The 16,314-nt window shown below is 37.2% G+C and overlaps 1 pseudogene; it reads left to right on the forward strand.

The window, feature by feature from the left end:
• The first annotated feature begins 356 nt into the window (after nucleotides 1-356).
• Nucleotides 357-14,958, forward strand: LOC133716638 ((-)-germacrene D synthase-like; annotated as a pseudogene).
• Nucleotides 14,959-16,314: the final 1,356 nt, after the last annotated feature.

Consider the following 16,314-nt stretch of genomic DNA (forward strand, 5'->3'; position numbering starts at 1 on the left):
TAACAATAACTATGAAAATCTTAATTATTGTTCGTAAAACAAAGAAATTAATTAAGACGACTATAAGAGAATCTTCTTACGGGAATCTTCGACTATAAATATGCTATCAAGTAATGCCACAACATGCCTCACCAAGCTGGGATGAAATCAGCTGTCCCCATTATTCTATCCCAATTCTGTCCCCTCAACATGATTGGTCCACAGAAATTAAAAAAATATTTTCCTAATCTTTTGTTCCATTTTTTAATCTCTATGGACCAATCATGTTTAGGGAACAAAATTGAGACGCAAAAATCTGGGACAGCTGATTTCATCCCCACTAAGCTCATCCAGATTTGAAACTGGGAATTAATAGAATGTCTGTCCAACTTTCTTCAGCATCTGAAGCCCAGAGCCCAAATGCCACTGCTGCTGTCAAGCGACGTTCAGCTAATTTTCCGCCTAGCATGTGGGGTGAATATTTTCTGTCATATGCTTCCATGGTAAGATATACACAAGAATTTTTCTAGTTACTACTTACTAGCTTCATGAACACTTGCATCCTATTAGTGAATTATTATGAATATTTCTGTGAACTTTCACGGTGCAAATATGATGTTCACACAACTTTTCTCTTCTTCATTATTTCTGTACATGTAGGAAGTGGATATTACTCTTGAGCATCAGGTTCAACAACTGAAGGAAGAAGTGAAGAGGATGTTTATGGATAATGTTAGAGACAGTTCCCAAAAACTAAGCTTGATTGATGACATTCAACGCCTAGGCGTGTCCTACCATTTCGACAATGAGATTTGTGAAATTTTGCAACAAATATTTGACAATGACCATGTTTCATATGATAATCTTCATCAAAATAATTCCGACCTTTATGCAGGTGCTCTTCGTTTCCGATTGCTTAGGCAACAAGGGTATAATGCTTCTTGTGGTATGTCGATCATCATGATATTGTTTCATAAGTTATTCTAGGTTCATTTTCTTCATTGACCTAATCAATTAAATGGATGGTGAAATAGACATGTACTTCAACAATTTGAAAGACAATGATGGGCTTATCTCGAGTGTGCAACACGCCGTGGTTTAAGCTCCCCACTTTTGAAACAAGTAACTCACGCCTTGTATTAGCCACTTTGGAAGGGCATGTCAAGGATAGAAGTGAGGCATTACTTGTCTACCTACCAAGAAGATTATTCTCATAATGAAACTCTCCTGAATTTCGCACGGCTGGATTTCAATCCATTGCAGCAACTCCATCAAAAAGAACTGTGTGAAATTACAAGGTTAGTTTAACCAACTGCACATTAAAACCACCTAGAACTGCCAATTATTTCCTACACTGCATATACTTGATAATTTAAGAAAGTATCTAGTGCTAATACTAACTAGATTATGTACTTTGGTGATCATCAGGTGGTGGAAGGATTTGGACTTCGTGAAGAATTTATCTTTTGCAAGAGATAGGTTGGTTGAGTGCTACTTTTTCGCTTTGGGTACCTTCTTTGAGCCGGAATATTACTTTGCTAGGAGGGCATTGTGCAAAGTTATTTACATGCATGGTAGCCGCGATTGATGACATCTATGATGTTCATGGCACACTTGAAGAACTAGAACTCTTTAATGAAGCTATTCAGAGGTTTGACGCGATTAATTGACTTTTGTTCATTCTATCTACATATAGAGGATGTGAACCTAAATGTTATTCGGGTGAATTTGCTTGTTCGCCTCCACCTTTGCATGAAGATTTTTCTTTTAATTTTCATTGCACAATTCTTAAAGGGTCTTTCTAAGTGTACCCAGCAAATATCTAAGTATACCCAGCAAATCATAATTTGCATGAAAAGACGGTTGTATCCCCATAAGAAATGACATTAAAAGTCATGGTAAACTAAGATAATGACAACAAAAAAAAAACCATAAAAGTTGAAATTGTGTTTTCTATTTGTACCTAGCAATATTATATTCATGAAACAACATGGTTTTCTTCCCGCAAAAAACTTGAATTCCAAACTTCATTTTTCATTAAACTTGCTTCATTTCTTAAGTTTAATACACATGGTACTGCCAAAAGTGTGAGTGCAATCATGATTTTAGAAACTTCTATTAAAGTATGTTCATTTTTTTTATCATTCAACATAAAAGACTTAATTAGCTGCTGAATAGATCGAAGAAAATGCATTTTCCACTGTTGCTGGGTTTTGTGATTCTTGATGCCATGCTTGCAGTGAGGCGTTTGCATCTCTGCGTTCTTTGTACCTTGTGAGCCTCTTTTGGCACCATTATACAGTTTCTCAAGTGTCCTCTATATATCTTCCACAATGAAATACATCTCCGGGCTCGTGCATTAAGTTATTAATTCTTTACTGACCTGAACATTTCAAAGGTCTATAGTACATTGAGAAATCAATTGGCCGGATACTAGTGACCTAGGATCCATAGTACATATTTGAGTTTTCTAATTCTTGCCCTAGTCCCTATTGATGTTGCTTTAGAATGGGTAGCAATTAACTAACCTGAACTCGTCAACTCTGAGTTTTGAGTTTTGATCCAATTAAAAATATTAACCTCCGACTTGAGATGTGGGACAAAGAAAGAGAAAGAGAAAGACATCGAGACTCGAGAGTTGGGGAAGTGAAGCAATCTGAGCAAATTGAGTGTTGGATCGATTGATGATAGCCAAGTGAATGAGAATGGATTTAGACCGGTGTTTCCATCATCATCTATCTCAATTCTACGTATCGAGAAAGAAAGCACTGGATCGGAAGGATCAATCTGATTAATTAAATTAAATCTATGTTACCAGATCAGCAATAAAAATATCATTATAAGATTGGTATTCTTCATCTCAGAAGAACGAAGAAGTTTGCTGGGTGTTTGTTATTCTTCATCTCGATAAGGTTTTGCTGGGTGTATGAGTTTTGCTGGGTTTAATAAAAAATAAGGGTATTATCGGAAAACTCGCTGGGTGTAGTTAGAGATTTTAGGATTGTTTTGGGTGTAAAAAATTTGCTGGGTATATTTAGATATTTGCTGGGTACATTTAGAAAGACCCTTCTTAAATTCACCCTTAGGGTGACTGAGCATATTCACCATCTCTTGCGATTAATGCATAATAACTTTATAATTTTCTAATCCAACTATTCATGTTGTATAATGTAATACAAAGATTAGCTCTGTAAAAAATCAATCAAATTGAAGACCTTTTAGTTATTCATTTCTATGAAATACATGGGCGGTTCATCATAGTAGTAGTAAGTGCTGTTAGAATCATCCATTTGTTTGATTCAATTAGATAATTAAACGATTTCCGATTCGATTGATTTTTTTACAGAGATGATCTTTAAAGGATAATTTAAGATATAGACCGTTGAATTATAAATTTATTAAGTAGAAATATGTTAATCGACAACGAGGGTGAATATGCTCGTTCTCCCTAGGGGTGAACCTAAAAATTGTCCATTTTCATAATCTAAACCATTAAATAAAGATGGTTTCATCATTAATTATTTTTACATTATTGTATAATATATTAATTTGTTAATATTGTACAGCCAAAACGGTGCATACAATATGAAATTATCTATTTACCTAACAAAAAATTAGTCTTACATTAATTATTGCATGCAACATAGTAGCATTTCGGTTGAAACGTACGATATACATATCAACTTCCTTTATATAATTATCAGGTGGGACATCTCTGCCATGGATCAATTGCCAGACTATATGAAAGTCTGTTACCAGGCATTGTTGGATGTCTACATTGAAATTGAAGAAAAACTTGCAAGCGAGGGAAACTTATATGGCATTTACCATGCAAGAGAATCGGTAAGCCCTCATATTGAAACTTACACTAACATATGCATATACATGTTAATACTTAATAATCAAAACAATTCGTCTTTTTTATTTTTGTTTGATGATTAATGGTGCAAAATTTTCAGCCATATATATTAAAAACACTTTGTCGACTATCCAAAATAATAAAACAGTATGTAAAAATGATAATTGGTATATTGATGATAATTACAATTCAGAATATTACAAGATCTATAGGAAAACAATCTACCTTCTATGGTATGGAATAATGTAGATCCTAAGTATTATCACAAAAATAAATTACAGCGATTGACAAAATGTGAAGGGAAACAATTAGCATTTACACCTAAATCTTTCCATATCATGAGAGATTTTCAACACTCCCCCTCAAGTTGGAGAGTGAATGTCATGAAGTCCCAACTTGGAAACTAAAGATTCAAAACTATCTCTTCCCAATGCCTTTGTGAAAATGTCTGCGATTTGTAAGAAGAAGAAACATATCTAGTAGAAATCAATCCGGCTTGTAGCTTCTCTCGAACCACATGACAATCAATCTCTATATGTTTTGTTCTTTCATGAAAAACCGGGTTGGCGGCAATATGTAATGCAGCTTGGTTGTCACAATACAAAGAAGCAGGTTTATCATGAATAATATGAAAATCTTATAAAATGTACCTCAACCAAGTTAATTCTCGACAAGTCATAGCCATAGCACAGTACTCGGCTTCTGCTGATGAACACGCCACATTACTTTGCTTCTTAGATTTCCAAGAAATCAATGAATTACCAAGGAAAACAGAATATCCAGTTGTTGACTTTCTTGTTGTTGGACAACTTGCCCAATCTGAGTCACAATAAGCTTTTAAAGCCAAATCATTTTCTGATGGAAAGAAAATGCCTCTACCCAGATTTCCCTTAATAAAATGCAATACTCTCATGGCAGCTTCCATATGAGGTTTCCTTGGCTGATTCATGAATTGGCTAAGAATCCGAACAGAATACACAATATCTGATCTTGTCACAGTGAGATAAATGAGTTTCCCAATCAATCTCCGATAACGTGTGGGATCTTTAAGAATTTCCCCATTTGTAGGTGTAAGCTTTAAATTTTGTTCCATAGGAAAATGACATGGACGTGCTCCTGTAAGACCTGCATCAAGTAGAATATCTAATGCATATTTTCGTTGAGAAACGAAAATTCCTTTCTTGGACCGTGAGACTTCAATGCCCAAGAAATATTTAAGATTGCCAAGATCCTTTATGCGAAATTCCTTATGAAGAAATGCCTTTAATAATTCAATGGCTTTGGGATCATTTACAGTGAGCACAATATCGTCAACATAAATGAGCACAGCAGTGAAAGAATTACCAACCACACGTGTAAATAATGAATAATCAGCCTTGGATTGCCTGTAACCAGCCTTTTGAATAGCATTGGAAAATTTGGAGAACCAATTTCGGGAAGCTTGTTTGAGACCATACAATGACTTATTTAGTCGACATACCAGATTCTCCTCCTGTCGACTGAATCCAGGTGGAGGAAGCATATAAACCTCTTTATGAAGGTCACCATGAAGGAACGCATTTTGTATGTCCATTTGATGAAGACTCCAATTTCGGGAGGCAGCAATAGTGAGGAGACACCTAAATGTGGTGAGCTTGGCAGTGGGTGAGAAAGTCTCACAATAATCCACTCCTTCAACTTGGGTGTAACCCTTGGCAACGAGGCGGGCCTTGTAACGTTCAATGGTGCCATCTGAATTATACTTGATCTTGTACACCCATTTGGAGCCAATGGGTTCCTTGCGGGGAGGAAGAGGAGTAAGGCTCCAGGTGTTGTTAGCCTCCAAAGCTTGAATTTCATATGTCATTGCTTCTTGCCATTGAGGATTTTTTATGGCCTCTGCAAAACTATTAGGTTCCACATTTCGAGTAATATTGGCAATAAAATAACGGTGAGATGAAGAAAAACGGTGATAGGAAATGTAATTAGAAAGTGGATAACGCGTACCTTTATTAGGAAATGGCCACAAAGACGATGAATCCTCCTGGGAAGGCAACACAACATGAGAACAAAATTAACATAATCTTTTAGTTTGACATTTGGTTTTCTAACGCGTTCTGAGCGGCGAAGTGCAGGGACAATATCCTCATTAGGTACTAGAGGAGAAGAAGGAGGTGAAGATGGTGATGAAGGTGAAGAGTTGTCAAGTGGAGGGGATGAATGGTGTGAAGATGGTGATGGAGGTGTCTGATCATTGGGATGAGTCTCATGGTCAGACAAGACATCTGGAGATAAAGAACTGTCAACTTGAGGAAGGGTGTGTTCAATGGGAGAAACCCTAGATGCAAACAAGGGTTCTTGAGGGATATCATTTTCAGGAATCACATTAGGAAGCACTGCATCATGAGGCTGCAGAGAAAAATTAGGAGAATCTTGCTTATAAGGAAAGATATCCTCATGAAAAACAACATCCCTGCTAGTGAAAAACTTTTTGGTAGTTAGATCATAAAGTTTATATGCCTTTTGACCGAAAGGATATCCAACAAATATGCATTTATGAGATAAATGCACGAGGATCAAATTTGTGTTTGGGGTGAACATTAGTGGCATATGCAAGACAACCAAAAACACGAATATGAGAATATTGGGGAACACGGTGAAATATTTTTTCAAATGGAGATTTACCAGACAAAAGTGGTGTAGGCAGACAGTTGATAAGATAAATTGCTGTGAGAACACATTCCGCCCAAAACTCTAATGGAAGATTAGCTTGAAAAAGTAAAGCACGGGCAATCGTGATTATATGGCGATGTTTTCGTTCCACAACTCCATTTTGTTGGGGTGTGTAAACGCAAGAGTGCTAATGAATGATGCCATTAGCTTGAAAAAAATGAACACATGGATAGAATTTCACTTCCATTATCGGAACGAATGTGTTGTATCTTTTGATTGAATTGCATGTGTCTCAGTAAAGGCAAGAAAAGATTTCAGAAGATTTTGAGTTTCAGATTTGGCATGCATAAGATACAACCAGGTACATCTGCTAAAGTCATCCACAATTGTCAAGAAATACCTTGCACCGAAATGAGATGCAATTTTGTGAGGACCCCAAATATCACAATGAATGAGAGCAAATTGTTTTGTTGTGGAAATAGTACTCAAATTGAATGAGAGATGTGTTTGCTTGGCTAATGGACAGACATCACATACTTTATCTGCACTACAAGAAACACCGGGAATTGTTTTGGTTAGCAATTGCAAGCGATTTGGAGAATGATGACCAAGACGTCGATGCCACAAGGTGGAAGAAATGACTGCATGATTGGCAGAAGAAATATGTGAAGGTTTAGTGGCTAAATTTGAAGTGAGGTAATAGAGACCGTTATGCTCCTTACCCAAGCCGATTATCTTCTTCGTAACCAAGTCCTGCAAAAGACACATGTCAGGAAAAAAAGTGATGAAACATTTAAGAGATTTTGTAAGTTTGCTTACTGAGATAAGATTAACCTTAAAACTTGGAGCACAAAGCACGTCATTTAGACGAAGATTAGAATTAAAAGAAAAATCCCCAATTGAATGAATGGGAGCATGTTCACCGTTAGGTAATTTCACAGGAGGAAACGAAGGTGTAGGAACAAGATTTGATAAAGAATTAGGAATGGATGTAATATGGTCTGTTGCCCCGCTATCTATGATCCAATGATTAAGAAAAGAAGAGGAATGTGGTGAACCTGTACGATTTGCTTGAGATGGAAAAACACCCTTACTCTTTACCAGTGCCATAATTTGTAGGCATTGTTCAACGGTAAGATTGGGAGCAATTGCTTGAAGTTTATGGATGGTAGAATGAGCGGCAGCCATGATAAACAAAAGGAGAAGTTAAAAGCTTCTCAAAGAAATTCCAACACTAGTTGAAAATATTTTGAAATTTAGGTCCAAGAGCGTTTTGCTCTGATACCATGTAAAAATGATAATTGGTATATTGATGATAATTACAATTCAGAATATTACAAGATATATAGGAAAACAATCTACCTTCTATGGTATGGAATAATCTAGATCCTAAGTATTATCACAAAAATAAATTACAACGATTGACAAAATGTGAAGGGAAGCAATTAGCATTTACACCTAAATCTTTCCATATCATGAGAGATTCTCAACACAGTACATATCAATCATCATCTATTATGGAAATTGAGTAGAGAAGCTGTTTGTTTCAGATGAAAATCCATGTCGATGGTTACATTAAAGAAGCCAGATGGTTTCACTCGAAATACACCCCAACTTTTGATGAATATATGCCGCTAGCAGTTCTTTTATCCTCGTATATGCTGTCAATCACCTCCACTGTTGGAATGGGACTTGCGGCTACAAAAGACTCCTTGGATTGGTTACTCACTAACCCTGAGATCCTAAACACTGTATCAACAGTTGGCAGACTCTTAAACGACATTATGTCCCATCAGGTTGTATGTATTTCCTTGAAATTAATTCTTTTTGGCTTAAAGATTCCTTTAATTGATTAACCATAAGGTCTTGATGTGATGCCCCGGAAATTCGTATTTATTTTCCGAGGAATTTCTGGAATCTAATTTATGGTTATTGGACGATTTCGTGGCTCGTGGATGGAGCGGAAGTGTTTCGGACGAAATTTTATTCGGAAAGTATGACTTTTTTTTTGGGGGGGGGGGGGGGGGGGGCAAAGGTTGACTTTTTATTCGTTGGGTTTCTCGGAAAACTTTCTTCACCAAACTTGTAGAGCGCGTCGATACGAGTTCGTGGACATGCGGAACGCATCAATCGGAGTTCGTATGAAGAAGTTATGGCCATTGGAAAAAGTTTCCGTTTTGGTATAAATAGAGAAAATCCGAAAATATCTTCATAATTTCATATTTCCATTTCCGGAAGGTTTCTTTTCTCTCTCTTCTCTCTCGGCTGCACCTTCAGAATCAAAGAAATCCGGCTGACCCGACCCGGACCCGGCATTTCCGGCGAATTCCGGTGGTCTCCGGCGGCGAAAACTTCCAGATCAGATCGCCTCCTTGTTCTGGTCGTCCCTCTGGCATCCTCTAGTGGCGATTCTCGGTGGTGGCGGCGCTAGAAGGCGACGAAGTTTGAGGAAATCGGACCCGATCGGTTCTCCGATCTCCGACGTCAGTGAAGCTTCAAACTTAGCTTGGGGAGCTCGCAACAACCTCCTTGATCGATTCTTGGTCGTTGTTTGGATCGATTCACGTGAAACTTGGTTCAACTCGGATTGAACAGTAATCCACGGCTTGCGAGGTAGTTTTCGACCCTTTACGCTTCGATTTTGACTTCGTGCTAGTTATGAAAATGGTTAAGCATGCTAGGATGAACATCTTTGATGTTGGAAGTTTTGTGAAATATTGAGTTTTGGCCGGCGGCGGTGCGCCACTGCCTGTGGCGGCGTTCCGGCCATATTAGGAACTGTTTCTGGTATTATATATCTTCTACTCGTCGATACGAGCGTTTCGATATATAATATGCAATTTTTGGAGTTCGTATGAAATTGTTATGATTTTTACGGTTTCATACCGGTTGATTTATTCGATCCGTGAGGATCCAAGCGTCCAATCGACTTGTGGTTTGGACATATCGATCGTGGAAGTATTCTGGAGACTTTGGGAGGTCTCGGATGTGGTTTCGCCTCGATTGGCGCCACTTTGGGGATTTTAGTTCAAAATAGGGGTTTCGGACTTAAATCGTTTGTGAATCGTTACTAAGTTGAAACCGTATGTGATTAGGTACAATTGACGAAGTATTCTTGGACGTTGTTTTGTGGTTTGGCTGCTTTGTTCTATATTGAAGACGCAGCGGGAGTTTCGAGGTGAGTAATTGTTGAGAGAAAATTGCACACAGTGAGCGTAAATGTCACCCAACATAATTTCACTCGTATTCATTTAGTGAATAGAGTTTTTATTATTTCGGGTTCGACCCATTCAAGACAGAATGTGTCTCTTAATTACAATCCCTTGTTACAGGGAAACACCCTTTGATTCCATTTATGAAGAAACCAATTGATGGGATGTGTGTTTGTTTGTTTTTGCGGCTGCACCCGGATATTTGAATGGGTTGCCTACGTACCCTTGGAGAGGGATCAAGCCACTCGTAGTTCAAGAGTTCCAATGAGTGAATGACTCATCGGAGGGCTTTGATTTTGGAATGAGAGTAGTGTTTGGGACGAATTTGGTTTAAGTGGACCAGGGATTCGATTTTTGTGTTTAGGACGCGGTTGCATCTAGATAGATTTGGTTCTAGATTGCCTACATACCTTTTGCGGGATCAAACCACATGTAGTTCCGGCATTTGAGATTTAAATGGGTAGATGACCCATTTATTTTGGATTTGTGTTTGGGATAGGGTTTAAAGCCCTTGAATTTGATTTGGACTTTATTTGTGTGATTTGGGAATGAATTTAATCTTTCTGGTGTTGGGATAATTTGACCTGGAGTCAGTGATTCATTTGGGACTGGCCGAATTTGACTGGTGGAGTCAGGGATTCTGTTTGGAGTTGCGGTTGCATCTAGTGGGTCGCTAGACTGCCTACATACCCCGTGAAGGGGATCAAACCATTGTAGTTCATTGGCTTTGTCATATGCTTCTTTGTCTTCTTCTTGTCTTCCTCTTGTTTTATTTTCTTCTAGACTGTAATCCGAATCAAACTAGGGAGGAGCCAATCATGCTTCTGCTGACTTTGTTGAAGCTTAAACGTAGTCGACTGATCATGAAGATTTGCTCGTCGAATTTTTGTACTTTGTGGGATTGAATGGACATGTTCAATCCTTCATACAAGCTGGGTTATTCCACCGTGTTGTATCCGTCGAACACCTTTGCAGCCATCTCGTATCAGGAAACTCCCATCTTTCTTCCATTTTTGTGGCTGCTGCAGTCTACCTTGTGAGCCACTTTGCTTTCCCGAACATGACTCTGGTGACTACTTTGATGCAGGTGGAAGCAACAACTTCGCATCGAAACACTACACGATGATCCTTCTGGAGCAGCTTCCCCATTGTGTGAACTTGGGAACTTTGCGGAACCGTACTTGGTGTGAACTGGCAGCCCGAGGCTTTCACTTGACACTCATCTTTGCCACCCATATGCAGGACGCACCGCAATACAGGCATCAAAGACAAGTGTAGTGAAACTCGGGAACTTCGCAGATTTGTCCTTGGCGTGAACCGGCAGCCCAAGGCTTTCACATGACGCTTACTTCCGCCACCCATATGCAGGACGCACCTCAATATAGGCATCGAAAGCAAGTGCAGTGAAATACACCACGGCTGTGGATGAGAGCTTGACGTCGACTTTGTGTCTTGCCCGGAAGCCGTTGGTGAGATTTGTGAGGATGAGAGCAACAAGAGACTCTTGGAGAGAAGATAGGCCATAGTCTTACATGATCACCTGTGTAACTTTCTGCAATCATACAAAACAAAGAGAATACTTGTGTGAAGATTATATTTGGCAGCGTATAGAAGAAATTATACCCACTGCACTTCTTGTGGTCTCTTCTTAGCTTCAAATTATTTTTCTCTTCTTCCCTTCCTTTTCTTTCTCTGCTCCTCCCTTGCTCACTGTTCTTTTCCTTTCTCTCCTTGCGTGTTTCTCTCTGCTAGTTGCTCTATAGCTTTTCTGCTCTCTACCTTTTTTTTTTTACTTTTGTTGCTTCTGCTGCCCCCTCCTTGTATCTCTTCACGTTGGTGTCTTTATATAATAACATAGTTGCTTCTCAGAGCTATCTTTCCTCAAAACTTGTAATTTAAATTTTGAATGACAAGATTTGAATTTGGATAACAAGCTTATCTTGCACTTTGAATAGTTTGACCAGCAGTGAGTCCATAGTTGCTTCACGTTTGGACTTTTTCAAAGCTAGTAAACTTTGAATAGCAGTTCATCTCCCTCTGCTTCATTTGAAATCGTCAAAGTTTACTTTGAATGGCAATATCTCTTGGTTTGCTGTTTGAAATAGTCAAAGTTATAATAACTTGTACAATTATCATATTCTAGAGATAATCAAGCTAACCGAATTTGAAAGCTGCTGGACTCTTTCATTGTCGCATTAGACCCATATTTGCATTTTGGGTTCGTGAAATTTTTGATTTCAACAGTAATCTCACAAGGTTCATTTATGAACGGATCTACCTTATCGTTTTGAGAGTTATTGATTTAACTGCAAACTATAGTTGGTGTTAGTGGCATTCCTGAGTGAATGACCACGTGTATATATATATATATATATATATATATATATATATATATATATATATTTATATATATATATTTATGTGAAATATATATGTTTTGGTGGTTTTGTGGATTTATGGAAACAATATGCATGAATGATGCGTTTTATTGTTTTGGGTTGTGGCTTTTCGGAAAACAAATGGTGGGAAATGGTATTTCTATTGTTTTGAAAGGTGTTTGAGGATTTGGGGAGTTGCAGGTTGTGATTTCTCCTTTTGGGTTAGGTAACATTTTCAGGTCAGGTATGACCATTTTAATGTTTTAATCTGACAACCGGTGGTATGAGGATTTAAGAGTCACAGGTTGTGATTTCTCCGTTTGATTTGATTTAACTTTTGGGGTCCAGTGCGACTCGTTTAATGTTTTGATCTGAGGGTCAGGTTGGCCTAAGGATCCGGGGTTGCAGGTTGCATCCTCATGCAATGTTATATCGTAAGGTTGAACCTTGGTCGGGTGACAGGTTACGATTCAGTTAGAGCTCTAGTCTGTCTGCCATCGTACCTCATGGATCTAAGTAGGTTACTTAAGACTCCTGGGTACATATTTTATCCAGGTTGGACTAAAGAATCATATTCTATTTATTAGGTTAACGATAGGTATGATTGATGTGTGTTGATATTTTGTCCAGGTTGGATCGAAGATTCATATTCGATTTGTTAGGTTAACAATTGATACGAATTGTGTTTTGTCCAGGTTGGACCGAATTGTTGTTTTGTCCAGGTTGGACTGATTTATTGTTTTGTCCAGGTTGGACCGATTTGATATGTTTTGTCCAGGTTGGACCGATTTGTTGTTTTGTCCAGGTTGGACCGAATTGTTGTTCATCCAGGTTGGATCGATTTATCATATTTGAATTGTTAGGTTAACGATTTATATGATTTTGTCACGGTGTGACTTTCGTTGTTTCTTTTGGGAAAAGAGTATTGTTTTGGAAAGCACAGTATGTTTTCCTTATTCTCGAGTTGAAAGGTTTTCCTCGTTTTTGGCGTGAGTTGTGTATGGTTTGAGTTACTCATACGGGCTTGCAAAAGCTTACCGGGTTTGTTGTGTGGCAACCCGGTGCACCATTCAAACGGTGTAGGGGTTAATCCTGCAGGTCAAGGAAATCATGACTGAATCTGAGGTAGCGTGCTAGCAGCTTTACGGTAGGAAGTCAATTTTGTGACTTTACTGTTATTATGACTTCCGCTTGTAGTGAGCTCTGAGGAGCATTTATGTTTTATTTTGTTGCTGACAATTTAATTCGTAAGCTTATGTAATATATGACTTTGTGGGCGGGTCAATATTGATATAGTGAGTTCAAGGCATCAATATGTATGTAGTTTAAAGGGAAAAAGTTTTCAGGTACTTGGTATTGATGGTTGAGCGATCACGCACGTATAATTATAGGATTATATATCGATTTTTAATTGTGTTAAAAATCAGGAGCGTGACACTTGATCTTTGTTTTCCTAAAAAAAAGTAATATTTACACGATCATCAGGTGACTGGTCATTTGCTATTGGATTTAATATTAAGAATTGATATTAAAAGAATAAATTTTAAGTTTCAATCTCAGTTACTAAAGTTAAATTTAATAGTAAATGGCTACAAAATTCTCTGTCACTGGTAACTGTGTGATCATCACTGTTATTTATTATGCACTTTCGTTTTCTACTTCTTTTTTTTTTTAAAGGGTTTTCTACTTCTTATATTTTGATGAAAGGCCATCACATTTGTATGTATTGATATATTGCATTATTTATTAGTATTTTGGCACGTGTTTATATGCATTTGCTATTGTTTTGATATATTAGAGGAAAATCGAATCTTTGATCTATTTTAATTCTAACTGTGTTTTCAATCCTTTCTCACCACTTCGGCTAACTCTTTACTTTTCATTTATTTATTTTTTTGAAAAAAAAAATTATTACTTTTACTTTTTTTAGAGGAATATTTTTATTGAATGAAATCAACGAGTACAAGAGGATACATATCCTTTTAAGCAAAGACCAGGCCATCAGATTAGTCCATGCATGCCCAATTACTACCCTTTTACACTACTAATCATTTTAGATAATATCCATGCATGTTAATTATATTATTAGCGTTTATCATTTTCAGAAGTTTGAGTTTTGATGAAATTCTTGACACCAAACATGAGGCCTCAATTTTTGTAGTTGTGGAGATTAATGACTTTATATATATATATATATATATATATATATATATATATATATATATATATATATATATTTGTCTGAACATTTTTAAGCAAAAAAAATTACTTGTAACATAAGACTTTTTTATTTTAATATTTTTTAACTTTTCTACTGAAAAATGAAAAAAGAAAAAAAAATTATATAAGCTAAATGCGAACAATGTTTATAGAAGGGGAGTGAAATAGCACCCCATTTTTTGCAAACTACACCCCTCCCCTCCATGAGTGTTTCACAATTCACATTACGAAAGGAAAGTGGGTGTGGTTTGCAAAAAATGGGTGTCAATTTCATCCCCTTTACTAAAATGATTATATTGACCATTATACATACGTGTGTACGTGTGTGTGGAGCTCTTTTTGACCTTCATTTCTTATGTAGTTTGAACAAAAGAGAGGGCATTCTGCTTCAGCTATGGAACTATACATGAAAGAGCATGGTGCTACAGAAAAAGAAGCCATAGTGGAACTAACTAATCAAGTGAATGATGCATGGAAGGTCATAAACAAAGCTTGCCTCCACCCTACCCGAATCCCATTGCCGATTCTAATGCGACCTCTCAACAATGCACGTGTGTCAGAAGTTTTCTACAAGAATATAGACTCCTTTACGGGCCCTGGGGCTGAGCTCAAGGGTTTTGTGACTTCTCTGTTTATCAAACCTGTGCCAACTGCATGAGCTTAACCATCATTTGGAGTTTTGCACTTTGTTATGTATCTTATGAATGTATGAACTTCCCAATTTGTGCAGGGAAAAATAAGCCTATTAGTACTTTCTGATTATGAGTTTTTTTTTTTTTTTTAAATGTCTTAATAAAGTACGTTCTGATCGTGAGTTTGTTACTAAAGAATAAGTGTGATTGAATATGTGTACCATATATTGCATTTTAATTTCTTTACATTACTTTCTTTAAGTTTACCCCACTTATCCCATTAAGTTTTTTTAATTCTCTCTTAGCTAAAACACTCTAAGGAGGTATTCCCTAATACCCATTAAGATTTTTGTTTTTGTTTTTTAATACCATTTTACCCTCACCCTTTGTTATTTAGAGAGAGAGAGAGAATGGAAGAGAGAGAAACCATATGAGACTTCGCCGGAGCCGGTCACCGGTCGCCGGATTTCGATCACTAGTTGCCGGAATCCGGCCAACTTTAGCCAGAATCCGGTCACCAACCGCTACCCACCGGAAATTTCTGAAAACATGTATTGCCCCAAATCCCCAAATAGACGTCTATTGTCCCCCAATAGAGGGGCAATAGATGTCTATTGCCCCCCAATAGACGTCTATTGGCCCCAATAATCTATTGCCCTCTAATAGACGTCTATTGACCCCAATAGTCTATTGCCTTCTGAAGTTATATACAAGTATTTTTATTCATACCTTGACACTTGGTATGTGGTCCTCTAAAATTTTTGTAAAAACTGAATTCTCTCTCCACACTTGTAAAAAACTGAATAAAAAAAATAAAAACAGAGTCCAGTCTTGGACCAAGTCCTTAGTCTTCCTCTTCACCCTCAGTCTCTCTTTGCATTTCTTCTTTGTTTCTCCTCTCTCCCACTCAGGAGCAGATCACCAAAAAACCTTGACTAAAACTCTATACTTGATCATTGTAAAATATGCACTCATAAATTGGGAGTTTAATAATAGTCTATTAACTACTGATCGAGAACTTAGAACTCTGTTTTTTATTATGCACTTTTCTTCTCGGTTAAGCATTTCAGTAAGTAAATGGACAAGTATCAATGAAACTCAACCATCAAACGGAAAATTTGTCTCAAATTACAAGCGTACATTATCTAAAATTCTGAATTAACATATAAGTCACCAATATAAACAGACAAAGGTCACCAACATTACTAGAAGAGTACCAATCCAACCAATTATAATCATGTTTCTGTAGGAGAGCAATAAACTCAAAGTTAGAACATTAAATCTCAAAATTTGAATTATGACTAAATTCAGTTTAAGTACACTCTAACTTTAGGTTGAAAATCATGTTAGTCTCTTATGATTTAATTTTATCAGCAATACCC

Source organism: Rosa rugosa, chromosome 6 (genome assembly GCF_958449725.1).
Source record: "Rosa rugosa chromosome 6, drRosRugo1.1, whole genome shotgun sequence".
Lineage (NCBI taxonomy): Eukaryota > Viridiplantae > Streptophyta > Magnoliopsida > Rosales > Rosaceae > Rosa > Rosa rugosa.